General features: G+C 43.6%; 1 long non-coding RNA gene across 1 annotated transcript; it reads right to left on the bottom strand.

Moving 5' to 3' along the window:
* LOC110400398 lies at window positions 2,914-3,598 on the bottom strand. The gene is made up of 2 exons (XR_002439794.1): window positions 3,407-3,598; window positions 2,914-3,155 (listed from the first exon to the last, which is right to left on the bottom strand). It is a non-coding gene; the product is annotated as an uncharacterized LOC110400398 (long non-coding RNA).

The raw sequence follows: 15,567 nt of genomic DNA, 5'->3' as shown, positions 1-15,567 counted from the left end.
GGCTTTTCCATATAAATAATGGAATAGTGGCAAATGAGCAAAAGTAGCGGTAGAAAAGGATCTGTGCAAAAAGAATGCTGCAAGTCAAGCCAAAATGCAAGTAACAAATAGATATTTAAGATACAAAACACTATATGTATGTTTATATATCCTATTTAAAGTCTGTATATACCTGTTGAACAAATCTACATATAAAATGAGATTTCCTGAGATTTACATAACCCATCCTTTACAAAAAGCTGGTTTCAGCGGATAGGGATTTATTCCTAGAGAAGAAAGAACAAGATAGATCTTGAAGACAGCACTGAACATGGAGACCTGAAGTATAATTAATGACAGGGTAAAGGCTTTCTCCATCTGTATCTTTCCAAGAACCAACAATGGTGCCGCTGCTCATCTTGACTGAACAAATGAGATGTGTAAAAATTATGAAGAAGAGACTGTATTTTTACACTGATCCAGTGTCAGTATGATACATACAACAGTGGTTGGATGGGAATATCTGCATCATGTTCTTCCCATCCCAAAGTGCAAGGGATTCAACATCTTTTTCCAACAGCAGCAGTGAAAGCGTGGGAGTCTTAAGCTCCACTGATGCCAAAATTGGGGGAAGTCCTGGAAACTATCATTTCTGGTGCTGGCAGGGTCGCTTCCAAGCAATGACGTTGCAAAATGCCCACGATGTGCAATTTCTGCCCTACGACCTACACAGAGGCCAAGGCTCGGCTGTTGTTCAGGAAATCTATTGGTCGGTGTAACTCTGCTGCTGGAGACCATTACGAGGGCAAAACCAGGATGAAAAGACGAACACTAAGCTTGCACCGCCTCCTTCATGAGCTTGATTTTGCACTTTTTTACAGGGGAGGAAAGAAAAAAACAGAAAATACAAAATTAAAAAAAAAATGAGAGAGGGAGGCAGATAGACCAAGGCTGCCGAAAAGCCAAGTGGCGGAAGGCACGATGTGGGGAAGGGCAGAAGGATGCATCAGGCCATGACCGAATGCTGGCTGAACCCAAGAGCACTGCGAAGCCAAGGCAGCGTGCTGCTGGCTCGTGCAGTTGTGCCTGGGTCCCCACCTGCCTCCTGCGCCCGTGCTCTCAGCAAAGCAGCAGCACCGCAGCCTTTACATATCAGCTAAATTTGAATTGATGATAGGTACAGTGTTTGTAATCCTACATCAAGCGGTGCTTGTGTCTGGCATTTATTTGTGCTATTGCTTTGGCAGCTTCTTCCAGGGACTCTTCTCATCTGACATGTCAGGTCTACAATCAAAGAGGAATAGTGAATTCACTTTTACAGTTAGGCAAGCTGAATGCTATTACCCATGTATTTGTCACCAACCTGCAGATCCCAGCCTCTAATCTGCCATCTGGATGGATGCTACAAAGTTAAGAGCCAGGGACATGCATTTCTCAGTAACTACCTGCTGTCAGCTATTATTTTAAGGATCCTGTGATTTTCTTTTATTTTGACTAGAAAAAACAAGGCAGCTGCAGTAATAAAAAGGCATATCAACTAGTCACTTTCTGGCAGATTTGTCACTGGTGTGGATACAGTAGTGGTATTTTTTGTTAGCAAATGTATACAGTGGAATATAATATTGTAAATCTGTAGTGCGTTCTCCACAAAGAAAAAAAATCCTTTTTAGAACCTTGTATACCAGCCAACAAAATAAAAAATGAAAACGTATTTGTTTTCCCCTTATTGTACACATGTATTATATTTTTCTTTTACAATATTGTCCATTGTGTGCAACATACTTTGTAAATACTGTGTTTGGTTTTAAAAATTGCTACTGTCCTCCAGTTTTAGTGCAAATCCTACAGCTGCACATTCAGTTACTGTCCCAGTCCTGAGCTGTAAATATTTGCTGAGAAGAATGCGAGGTGTTATGTTTGGAGAATCTGCAGAATAAGATTAACTTTTCAATTAACGATTGAACAATTAACAATTAACAATTTTCAAATTAATTTATTCTAATAATGCTTTGAAAAAAAACAGGCAAGAAATGCGACAATGGAAAACTATACTGGACCAAATTAATCCCTAGTGTGACTCTATTTCACTCAACATAGTTATATCAGGATAAAATGATAATTAATTGTTATTAACACAAGTATGAAGCAAATGGTGAAGATGGTATAAGCGTACAAGAAAAATGTACATCCAGTTCAGCTTTTGTGACTGTACACGAGAAAAATTTGTCCTACTTTCAACCTGCTGCAGAAGGTACAGCAATCATTTTTCTTTTACATTTTCTTCCTTAAAAGTTCTTTGATAAAGATCCTGCCTGTAGTTCTCAGTCTGTGGCAAGATTAAACAATAAAACACATTCTCATGTGATGTCTTCAGGACATGGAAACGCGGTTCCAGGGCCCAGGCATTGGGTTTCCCTGCCCTGAAGTCGTTGCACAAGAACATGCCAGCAGGCTCATGCACTGATGGACCATTTAAGCCATGTTCTTCCCTCTTGTGATTCTCCCTAAAACACTTTTTGGTTGGGTGACTGCTAAGTAATGGAGACTCCAGCAAGGGGAAGGAGGGACGTGGGGATGGGACTCTCAGGGGCTCTCGCTCGTGGTCAGTACATCTGCAAAAAACTGCTGGTGGGCTCAGAACCCGCCTCTGGGCTGGCCAAGGTAAGTATTTACTTCTTCCTGCTCTTTTTTTGTTCTCTTTTTTTTTTTGCAGATGCTCTTTGAAGAGCCCAAGTGGTGGAGCCAATTTTTGCTGATGGCTGTCAAGTTCTCACTAATGGTCAGAGAGTGCCACATACTCTGGGATTTGATTTTGGTAAACACACACGATTTAGATGTTTATTCAAAACATTCAGGTCTCATCAGTCTCCAAGAAGGTTATGACAGCTGCAAAAAGGAGGAAAAATTGTTGCTGGCTGAGGAGCAATCAGGGTGTACAGCTTTTAAGGAATTAAATTTTAATAGTACTTTCAGATGATTCAGAGCCATCCGGTTTAGATCTCAGACTGCACACGGCATTATCTGATGGCTGTTACTCTTGTCCACTTTGTGTTCTTCCATTTCACTTATGTTGTCTGGTCTTAAATCAGACAGCAAGCTCTTGAGAGCTGGTACCATATCCTGCATCGTTGTTCGTAACTTCTTGCATCTCTGATGTGAATTAGAACAACTGAGCTCTGTTCAAAAAAAATAATTAAATAATGAATAGGGCTCATAGGGGTGGGCTCAGGCTGAGCTCTGCCCAAGATCACGGAATCAGTTCATGGCAGAGCCATGAGTAAACCCAAATATCTTCACTCACAGTCCACTGCCCTTTTTCTGGGCCACGCAGGGCTGTACACACGCTGCAGTATGACCTCAGTCCTTCAGGAGTTTCAATAAAAAAAATTGAACTTGGATTCAACAGAAAGCAACAAGGAGGGATTACCTTTTCCGTGTGCTTGTTCACTTGGGTCAGGTGCTGAAGAACAGGCTCTTCAGCGTGGCATGGCAAAAGGCAAACAATGGAAAGGAAATCTTTGAAAGGATAATGTCCTCAGTGGTGATGCACTGATGAGAGGCACCTGCCAGAATCTAACCTGGGCATCCGACGTAGGGAACTTATGCATCTCTGTGATGTCATAAAACATAACCACCAACCTCCATCCCATCGGCACAGCTCAGACACATTTGACAAGCAAACGTCAACGCAAAACATATCATCATGTTATCCCCTCATCTTCATAACACACCTCACCCATCCCCGAAGCCACTACAGAGCAGCTATAATTTATATAGACAACATACACCTCGGTGACAATAAGTGGAAAATCCCCTTTTCCTTCTCTTGCTTATACAAGTCATGAGTGACTCTCCATTATATTTCAGCAACTAAATGAAAAATAAGGTTTAAACTGAATTCTGATAGCAATAGGATTACAGCTGAAACACCAAGAGAACTGTGTAAACATTCCTGTAGTGTCTGTAAATCCGAGTGCTCTATAAGTCAATCTTCACTCAGATGTGCTCAGTTCACTTTCAGTTAAGATGAACTCAACCCTGAAGTCTTGTCAGACATACAGACCTGAGTGTAGTAGATTTGCAGACATGTACCAAAGCCAAATGTTGGTCCCCCTGACACTCGGAGTACCCAGAGTGTGTGAGCACACAGTTGCCAGCAGAGCTGGTCAAAGAGCTCGAAATGCATCTTGGACAGAAAGGCTTTCCTACAAAAGTGATTTTTTCCCACCTTGCACAAACAGCACACACTGAAAAAGAAAGCTGCCTCTGCTTAGTTTAAAATTTCTCGGAAAAAAACTATATTTTTCTTGATTTGTAGCATTTTGCATTTTTTTAAGAAAAGTTTGCAATCAAAACCTCTAAAACAAGCAGGAATTTTTACCAAAAAGTTAGTACATATTTTTAATATGTAGTTTCTACTACCTGGGGAGCAGAGCAGCTTAAGACCTCTTACTCCAAGTGGTAACACGTGGAGCATGAGGGCCGCAGCTCGTTGGCTCTTGGCTGAAAACTCAGTGGTTGCGTACACAGATTCAGTAAAGGTAGCAGCCAGCAAAGTTCTTGCTGGGTCATTTCACCTTACAGGTATTGAGGTGTAAGTGAGAGGATGCCTCAGGTTGCAGGAGAAGTCTGCTGCCCGGTTCTCCCCCCACGTCAGCCTGCCCGCCCTGCTGGCACTGCTTTGGGCTTGCAAGTCTGCAGCACTCACTGTCGGAAGAGAAGGGCAATCTGCATGCTTTACTTCTTCTTTTCTGGGCTGTCAAAAGATCAGTCCTTTGGAGAGGGCACACGGGTTCATATCCTTGCATTGAAAGTTAATCTTCAGAATGAAAGGAAATGTAGGCTTAGTTAGTACAGAATTCTACTAATAGATTAAAAGACTCTCTCGCAACCTTTTAAGGTTATTTATTAGTATTTTATTAATACAGTTAGAACAAAAACGACTGTTGTTTTCAGAATTCATTTTTCAGGCTGCAGACTTATAGCAGATGACACTCGGGCTCCCGCTCTTTGGGAATACACATCAAACTCTGGTTCATAATTTATGTAATGACATATACTTGGACACTGATTAGCTACCTTATCAGCCCTGTAATAAAGGAAGCATAACCCCTAGTTTATCATTCATTTATCTGAAGTCATTTTGAATAATATCACAAGATTGTAATGTAATCATTATGCTGTACAGCATGTGTGGGCCAGTACACTACACTGTCAGTGTCAGAGGACTGTCATAGTTCATACTACTTAATTTGCTCACTTCTTACGCATTTATGAAATTGGAGTCAACAGTCTGGTGTAGCAGCAATACTCCGGGTAAGAGACTTACACAAATTGTTAACAGGGTGCTCAGCAGGAGCATGAAGAAACACAAGAGAGGTTGAAAGTGGGTTTTGTGACCGAATTGCAAGGAAACGCAGCCAAAGTTTTGGGAGTTTGGGGAGTTTTGGGAATGGGATCTGCCAGTGTTCAAAGGAATTGGGAGAAAAACACCAAATTTATATTTATTGCCATGCTTTTATGCTGGTCTCGTGGAATTTAGTGCTCATGCTTACGCAGTTTTGAATATCTGAGGCATGCCAGAACTATGAGAGTATAGAACAGTGTATATTGTACATACCATTACTGCAGTATGTACGCCTAGCAAGTCTTACCCAGATCAGGAGGAAGAAGCGAAGCATCAGCAAGAAAGGTGTGTGTACAGGATGGACCAGTGCAAAGTGAACAACAATCCTGGAAATCTGAATACTCGGAAGTTACGTAAGAACAGATCTTCCAATAAGACAATCCTTGTGTCCCTTCTGCTTTCAGTAACACAGTCTGAGCCAGGCAAAACTCCACAGCATGGGCAGCAGAACATCTCAGGGAGGTACTGGGTCTTCTGATGGACGTGACAGCAGAGCCTGCTTGGCGCTGCCACGCTGTGACATCCCCACCTTACTTGTACAGCCTGGCCCGACCCAGTGTCCTGCGGCAGGGCTGCAGGTGACAGCGCAGGAGATGAGCACACAGACACCAGGGCAGTGCCCAAGAATGACAGAGCCGGTGCTGGAGGATCTGGGGGACATTTGCCCCAGCTGCAGCCCCACAGCTCTGACGGATGAGAGGGCTGATGGATGGAAACGGTGGTGACAAGTGGCACTGAGATAATGATTGCTGGGCAGCGGGAGCCATTAGGGTGTCATGGAAAACCCCAAGATTAATGAGCAGAGCAAGTTGGATAAGTAATGAAAAGAAGGGAAGGAGCTGAAAGAGTAGCATAATGTTTATTTTAAGACAGTTAATCAAAAGAAGAGAATAATTAAAGCTGCGGTTATTTCCTGACATCAGTTTAATGAAATTATAACTGCAAAGAATCCAGAAAATCTAAAGCAGAGCTGAGCAGCAGCAGCAGGAGCAGTCCCAGCCGTGGGCACGGGGTGGGCGATGCAAAGTGGCTCCTCCTCGTGCCACCCTCTATCCGCCCAATGTAAATCATTGCTTCACAAGGAAAGATTAAATGTTTACTATAAGAGCAATTACATTCGTAATTTCTAGCATTTTTTAACGTAAGACAGTGAAGGCAAGTGGCTTAAGCGTTAATCCTTCATCCAGCAGCTGTTCACGAGAAATCTAATCCTATTTAAAATTTTATTTCTCTCAGAATAAAACCACATTTCTTGGAAAACAGAAGTTCTACAGTGAATTTTGGCACTTGAGTTCAAGAATGGTGTGAAAGGAAACGACGCTCAGCGCAGAGAGCAGCAGAGTGTCTTCGGGCACTGAACTCGGGCGGGGGTCCCAATTTATCAGGATGCGATGTGTGATGAAGATGAGGTTGTATTAAATGACTGCGATTGTGTCAAACCTGATCTGATACAAAAAACAGAGGGAGTGCGATGCCCTGTGAGCAGCTGGAGTGGCTGAGCTGGGGAACTGCACACAGGAACGGGGATAAACCTGAAATAGTGGATGTCAGCTGAGAAGCACACGTGCATAAAGCACGCCAGGCCACGTCTGAAAGACGAGAATTTAGATGTGAAGGAAGGTTATGAAATTCTACTTGGTAAAAAAAAAATAAGTCTTAATATTACAAGAAGTAATCCATACTTGAACGGATTTTATTACATTCTGAAAATAACTAATGTGCCAAATAAAAATGAGCAAAAGACAAAGGCAGCAATATGTGCAAAGCTGTCATAAAATCATTCAAAATACTGCAAGAAACCACATCACTGCAAATGAACACAACTTACAAATGAAATATGCCTAAAGTAGAATGAAAACAGAAGGGGTTTCATAGAATCGTTTAGGATGGAAAAGATCTCTGAGATCATCTAGTCCAACCGTCCACCTACCACCAGTGTCGCCCACTGCCCACATCCCTCAGTGCCACATCCGAATGGTTCTTGAACACCTCCAGGTATGGGGATTCCTCTACCCCCTGGGCAGCCTGTGCCAATGCATGACTGCTCTTTGGTGAAGAAATTGGTCCCAGTATCCAACTTCACCATCCCCGGTGCACCATGAGGCCATCCCCTCTCATCCTATCGCTGTTACAGGGAGCAGAGTCTGGCCCCCACCTCTCCACAACATCCTCTCAGGAGTTGGAGAGAGCCATAAAAAGTCCAAATTCCTGTTCAGACATGGCTACATAGATTAGACTGTATCACTCTCAGATCACAGAAATAACATTCTCTAATTTCTGCAGATGCTTGCAAAAAGTCATTTTTCGAGCATTTATCCAGCACCACACTTGCTTTATAGCAAAATAAAGAATGTAGCATGTGATGTAACTGTAGAAATATGCCAAATTCATAAGATGTGATCCAAGCAAGGAACAGAAATTCCACCCCATAGCTTTGACATTTTTTTTTCCAACCAGAAATGGAAATGCCGTCGATACCACCTTCCTGAGAGATGTACGCACCGCAACGTGCATCTGTCTTCAGACTGCACCTGCACCACCTTCACCTACAGAAGGCAGGAACAATCTGATGCAATCTGATGCAATATCAGGTGCTAAGTGATGTAGCACATCCCTCACCAATCCAGCCAGCAAAGGATGCTGTTTCCCTGGGTTGAATGGAGCTGAGTGCAGCAGCTGCAGCTCCCTGTCCCCGACAGAGCTCCTCTGGCCCCTCAGAGCACAGTCCCTCTCCGGGTTCCAATTGCTCTTCTCCTTTGTGAATTCTGTCATCTTTCAAATCTGAAGCTGAATGTTTATTTACAATTTCTAACAGAGCTGAGCACCTGTGTTTTCAGATAAACCAGATGTGTAATAATTACGACGCAGCATTCCTTCACAGGACTGAAGACCTGTGGCACCTAATATTCTAATTTTGCTCCTTTCTGCGGTCATCTTTCAGTTTCAGAATCATCCGTTCTTTCTGAACCTGTGACAAATAGACAAAAAAAAGACTAAAAGTTTGAAGTCCATGCATGAGGTGCTGGAAGCGGGGCCATGCGGGGCCAAGGCAGGAGGGTGGAGATGGCCCCTGCTGAACACAGACTGCTCACAGTTGGTCTGCAGGGATGCTGCCAAGTCCTTAAGATCTCAGTTATCACAAAGCCAAATCTTTGATTATTCAGCATTCCGGCTGTACTGGGTTATGCTCTTCCAGTTACAAAATATGCCAAATATTCCAAAACTTCCATTTCTCTCCCTGACTCTAACAAAGCCATACTTCTGCAATAGCATACAAATATCAATCTTCATGAGATTTGATGTTAAGTAATTTTTGGAAAGCTTATGTAACTGACTCCCCTATTGGTTTTGTTTTTCAGCAGTTGTTCCACTGGTTTAAGGAAACAGCCTTAGTCTGTTGGCTTTAATTTACAACCATTCATTTTGCAGTGAGCTTGATGTGAGAATCAGAATAGGTTTTAGAAGTAGACAAGGTTTCACTGCAGTGAAATTAGCAGTTAAGGTTAGAACCAGAACGAGTTAATTATTTACTATCAGCTGTTTTAACACATGATCTATCTAGTGCTGCGATTACAGACCCAGGAAGGAGTCTGAGTACGATGGCGCTTTCTCAGCTAAGTGTGCACTTAATGGGTAGTGCTCATTACGACCAAAATCTTTTTCTGCCTCTAAAATCAAGGGAGGATCACAGCTACTGTGCAGCCTGAATGACAGACGATATTCTCCTTTCTGCCCCAGCACAGTAAGGAAAATACATTGTGCTACATCCATCACATAATTAATCCCAATATTACTACATGAAATCTCATGTGTGACAATCTTTTCCAGAAATGTTGTTACAAAAAGGTCAAATATCATAAAAAATTTTCTGCTGGATCCTCCTTCAAGCTGTCCTTACCCTAAGATATTTGGTTCCACTGGGCAAGAGGAACAGTCATATTAGATGGCACCTGTTTCTGATGGCATACAGAGTCTGAAGGGTGGGAATCTGTCCCTGTGCATTTTGCTCAGCTCTAATTTTCTGATCACTGTTTCTGTCTAATCCTGAGCATCGCCATCATTTTAGTTTGGGACCCACAGTTTCAGGAGGATCATAGAATAATCACAGAACCATAGAATCACTAGGGTTGGAAAAGACCTCCAAGATCACCCAGTCCAACCATCCACCTACCACCAATAGTTCCCCGCTAAACCAGCTCCCTCAGTACAACACCTAAATGTTTCTCGAACACAACAAGCTCAGCACTGCTATATCAGAAGAAGAAAATACGCTTGAGATCACAGAATCACAGCATTACAGAACGGTAGAGGCTGGAAGGGACCACTTGGGATCATCTAGTCCAACCCCCCCAATTCAAGCGGGGTTACCTACAGCACCCTGCCCAGAATCCCATCCCGAGAAGGAGATTCCCCATCTCTTTGGGCAGCCTGTTCCAAGGCTCTGTCACCCTCATAGTAAAGAAGTTTTTCCTTATGTGCAAAATGGAACTCCCCGTGTTTCATTTTGAGCCCATTACCTCTCATCCTGTTGCCATACACCCCAGAACACAGTTTGGTCCTCACCTTGTTGATACTCTCCCTTAAGAAATTTGTACGTGTTAATAAGTTTGCCATTAATAAGATATTGCTATATGTTTATTTTTAATTCGCTACTAAAAACTAATTCATCATGCTGCAAAATACTTGGATTTAATTCCTGTTAAAAAAAAAACCAACACCTGTTTCATGGAGATCTTCTCAAGCCAAAGTCAATAAGGGGTGGCAACAAACCTTATCTGAATTACTCAGTTTCCCCCCCTCCAGCTCATTCTCCCTGTGAGAACAGAGGCACAGAGTAATTCCTTTCACTGGGAACCTTCAAAGGATGGGCTTAATCAGCTGTTCCCACTCATTCAACCATGAAATCAATAAATAAAACATGCTAAACCTGAACCACCACCCAAAATTCCCAATGATACCCCACCATGACCTCACCTACTGTTTTACATACTATTAGTGTCATCGGGCCCTGCCGTACAATCGTGTCCATCACCTGTCACCATCAGGTTGGGTGGGATCCCAGGCAGGAAATCCCCACACAGAGCGTACGTGGGGCAGTGACGTTGTATGGGCTGGTCCCAACCTACTGGCAGCCCCAAAGAACACGGAATTCACGTGGCCTCTCGCTGCACGTCGGGATATAAAGGGAAACTCAACGAGCTCACGTGCAAAGATTAAAATAGCGTCGAGCTATGAAATATGGTCCTTTCATTTCCTTACTGGTTAATCCTTATTGCACATATAGATCTCTGCTCTGTTTGTTCCGTCTAGTTTTGCGTCTTTCATGCTTTCAAGTGCCTTTGACCAATTTTCGCTTCACCTCGACCAGCTGAAGTCCAAGCTGAGACGCTGAGTCCTTAAAAAGAACCGGCGCTGTTTTATTCTTTAAAAAGTGCTTCTGCCTGTATTTACTCTGAACCATCTGTTACACGTCTAATTAAAACATATCTGTAATGAGCTTATTAGTGCACAGAATATGTCCCAAACAGGATGTCATCAAGAACCAATTGTTTCGGTAGAAAAGATACCTTTAACTCCTATTAGTTTAACAAAACCACGCGTCGGTATTTTCATCCTGCATGAAAGTGAACTCGGAGAGGGCAGCCATCCACACACTTTTTGTAATAATTTCCTCTTCAAATACGTTGCTGTTCCTTTCTAATATCGAGTCAGATGGCCCCTTATAATTGCAGTATCAAATCTTTGCCTCAGTTTTCAACTGCAGGTGATTTCAAATGATTAAAGATGCACAACAGGGAATAAACAAAAATGCTTACATGCAATTATTTTTAATTAGTATTTGGCTATAAAGTGTGTGCCTTCATAAAAAAGTCTGTTATTCACATAAACATCTGTTACCATACACACAAGGAAACACACTGTAAGTCTGTCATCACATCACCAAAACAGAAAATACTAAGGAAGGCTGGACAGGAAAGCCAACACTTTTGAGTTTTTAAACAAAAGATACAAGCGTAACTGCCAAAACAGACACTGCACCACACCTTTCAATTAGCGCGGTTCACAATCAAAGGAAGAGCTGTTACCAATGGAATTATACTTGAAAATGTTAAAATAGATGGAATTATTCTTTGAAAACAATGGAATCTGTAAGCACAAGGCGATTTCAAACTCTTTACTAATTTTGCACCAGCAAACATAATCAAAACGCTTCCTGTTTGCACCGTATCTCTGGGTACTCTTCTGACAACTTTTTAAAATCTTATTTTTGTTCATTATTGAAGCGCTCTCAAAAAAAAAAAAGAAATCTCTGCTGCGGTGCTGGCGCATAAATCAACCCGCAGCGTTCCGCTCTGGCCTCGTTTCACAGCAACACGCTCAGGGACGCTGACATATTTTAAGTAAGCGTGCGACAAACAGCAAAGTAAGAGATATACGGAGCGATATAAATTAATACCACAACAATTGATAGGTGGAGGTAAGGCAGCTTGGCAGAATACTGAGAATGAAATGAAGAGGAGGTGTGAGAGTGCCTTGCACATGAATTACCGGGTCGGTGGGAGCTGCTGAGCTCTGTGATGGCAATGCCTTGCTGCTACAGCACCTCCAGCAACCAAACTCAGCACAGGACTTCCACGAACAGAAAAACCTCAGCGCTAACCACGGGATGTAAGAGCCAAAGCAGCATGGCTTGATTTGCATGAGATGCAAGCAGTTGCTTATTCAATAGCACAAAGGACAATACCTGCCTCAGTTGTGCCTCAGCATTATCTGTACTCGGACCTGCTAATCGTTACAGCAGAGCCAACGTGGGGGTGCTGCCCGACAGAAGCATGGATGGAGGCACACCTGGAATCCTGACCCCGCACCCCGACCCTGTAATTGCACATAAATCTTCCTGCGCATCCTGAGTGAGCTCGTGTCTCTTAAACCCTTCCTTTGCGAGCTGTTAATGAGCGTCCTCTGGGTCCAGCTTCCCATTCCGACCGGTGTGCCTGGGCCTGGAGAGAAGTCAGAAGTACCCTCAGAGTTCGTAATGGCAAAGATGACCCTCTGCTAGAAAGCAGATCCGAATCTTTTCCAACTCCCTTTGATTTACAGGCCTTCTCCTGCATATCAGCATTTCATATATCTTCCAAAGTGTCAGAAATATGAAAGTCATGCATTATGTGCAAAGAATGGCCCAGTTCATTACTATCATTTTATTTATTTAACAAATACGGTATTTAATCAGAAGAAACTGGCAGCCACAATTGTTTATTGCAATCACACAACACCGCAATAAATAAACATTGCACATTAAGCAGTAGGTAGAAGGATAACTGGAAACATCCCATATAAAAAATCCTTCCTAAGAATTCCTCACTAACAGACAGTATTTGTAAATCTATTGACAAAGAGCTCCAAAAAGAAGCGGCAGTAAATAAAAGCCGTGAGTCCAGGCAAGGTAGGCTTTGCATTCAGACAAGCAAATTAATTCCTGGGCTGACTCCAGGAGCAAACCACGCTCCTTCCAGCTGCCTTTCTGCCAAGGCAGTGACCACCAGGCAGCCACGGGCAAATAGCAAGGGCCACGTGAAACTCTACACCGCCTTATAGCAGCAACCAGTCTTCCGTACCTAAGTGCAAAGCACCCCCGCCCAGTTCGCAGGCATGGAACGGGCTGGGGGAACTGGGACCAGCCAACCAGGCAGCGGGTTGAGCTGGGAGACATCTCAGCTTTCCTCACTTCTGTGCAAGTTTGCAAGAGTTTGGGGTGTGGGAGTGGACCTCAAGAGCTGTGGCAGGTGGCTGGGCCTGGAGGAATAACCATTTACCTCCAGTGCCGCAGCATGGAGATGTTACCCATTGCCGTGTTGGACTCCCCAGGTTGAGAATAAAGTCAGCACTGCTCTTTTTTTCTCTTCTGGTTCACTCTTCCTTGTGGTTTAAGAGGGAGGGCAGCTCTGAGGGAAGGAGCGTTGATTCCTTTACTACAACAGTTGCAATAACTCCGAGTTGAGATAAGACTCTTCTTAGCACATTTAAATGCAGTTCCTCTTCCAAAGCCTGCAATGAAATATGCCCCAATCTCACCATATACAGGGATGGGGATAGTCAGTGTCACCATGTATGTTTCACCTGCGTGGCCACAAGCTTTAATATGAAACACTTAAGGTGTGAACGAACACATCTTTAACTTTGAACTTACCTACAGACAAAGAGAAATAATTGAACTCCACTGGGTAAAGGGGCAGAAAGCAGAGAGAACACAGTAAGACACAGGCTAAAAGGTGACAGAGCCCTATCTGCATTCACTGTCCCCAGACTGGTGGATGTGGCACGCAGGGGATGCAGGCACATGGAGAAGCCCTGTGATAAGGCTAATGACTACTGAAAGGAAAGAGCTAGAGCTCTGTAACTCCATCATGGGGCCAAATTGTGCAGGGTTTGTTTATTCACCCACCATTAGTATTTTTTTTTTCAAAAGAGGCAAAAACATTCAAGTAATGTCTCCACACAAGTTAAACCTCTGCCTTAGGCTGCTTTAAGGAGTTCAGGTGTTGCTTTTGAAAGATGCCCTCTGCACTCTCAGTGTCTTCCGTAAGTCCTCTTTAAGTCCTGCAGGTAAACAAAGCGGTGAGTACCCACTGCACCTGCAGCAATGGGAGCTTACCATGAGGACCTGGAGCCAGTGCCAGAGCTCTCAAGGAGGAATTTTAGCTCTTTGCTTTACAAACTAATCTGTCTCCAGAAGCCTATTATTCCTCTTACGCACAACTTAAAAACAGGATGTATTTGGGACTTGCCCATTGAGGGAACTTGAAGTAATGCTTCAATACTTGGTATCCAGCATTGTGCCAAGAAATCCAGAGTATCCTTGGGAAGCTTATTTCAGAGCCAGCTGATTCCTGAGACTCTCAAGTATCATTTCAACAACAGGCACTCTCTAATTTCCGTGACCACAGAGAAAAATGGCAATCCCAAAGCCTCACAGCCCAGAAGGAGTACAGAAAGAATCCAAATCTGCAGTGTTTGCATGTCATTTTTTCTCATTCTCACAGTTATGAAAGCAGCTCGATGTCTTTCAGGACACAATCCCTGCAGCTTCACCCCTCACCTCTGCACCCCCCAGCACGCTCCCCATGTCCTGGAGAGCTCCATCCCTGCTTCCAGGCACACAGAGAGCAGGACGAACCCCTGGTGGACTGTAAGAGTTTCTCCATTGGGCTCCACGTTTGAGGCCCATCTCTTTCTGTTTCTCAGCCAGGATTTGTGCCTGATGGACACGGGCTTGTGCCTGAGAAGTTCACTTCTAAAATGCAGCAGGGAAAAAACAAGCACCTTTATCAAGCACTTCATTAATTATACGCTTCACTTGGCTTTATCTTTAACTTCATCCACCGCTTTGCATTGGGCTCTCCCAGGTGCAAGCTAATGGGAGCGCGGTGTACGCTACGGAAAGAATCATAACAGCACAACTTTTCCTTGCCTTGGAAATACTTCAGAAAGGCAACCAATTTGGGGAGGGATGATGAGGAAACACAGTAAATATCTTCCTGGAAAAATAAGGAATTCTGACAGCCCGGGGCACCGCGTGTCAGAGACCCTGCACACGGCAGCTGCCCTCCTTTTCTGCTGTTATTTTAACCAGTCAGAACAGCAGCTGTCCTGGTTGTAGACCTCTGATTCTGGTTCAGAGGTTTTGTGTTTTTCTTAGAACTCAGGGAATCTTAAAGAACGACACTTTCCTTTCCCACTTTTATAGCTCTCCGCTGTAACACTTCCCAGAGTTAGGCAGACTCACTGCTGCATCTCGTGGACTGCAGGAGATGGAGGACCTCTCCCTTTCTGGGCATGGCGGTCACATCAGAACCTCTAAGAACAGTTTTATTGAAATGTTGCAGCAAGAGGACTTGCTGCCAAGCCCACTTTCTTCCTGCAGCTTCTATCTCGGTGTCCCCTGCTTTCCTGTTTCCCTCTGCTGGCTCTGATCCATATGCTGATGACACATCCCTGCCGCACTCACACCACGAAGCCTGAAAGTCATTCCTTGCCCATTCAGATGTTGCACCTTCTTGTGGTTCTTGCAGTTCGAAATGGTGATATCAATAATACTCTGTGAAAGTCTTTTTTTTTTTTAATATGTGTTGCTTTCCTGCTGATTTCCAATTAGCCAGAGTAGGTGGCCAAGATGCGCT

Source organism: Numida meleagris, chromosome 5 (assembly GCF_002078875.1).
Source record: "Numida meleagris isolate 19003 breed g44 Domestic line chromosome 5, NumMel1.0, whole genome shotgun sequence".
Taxonomy (NCBI): domain Eukaryota; kingdom Metazoa; phylum Chordata; class Aves; order Galliformes; family Numididae; genus Numida; species Numida meleagris.
This window is presented reverse-complemented; position numbering and strand designations above follow the sequence as displayed.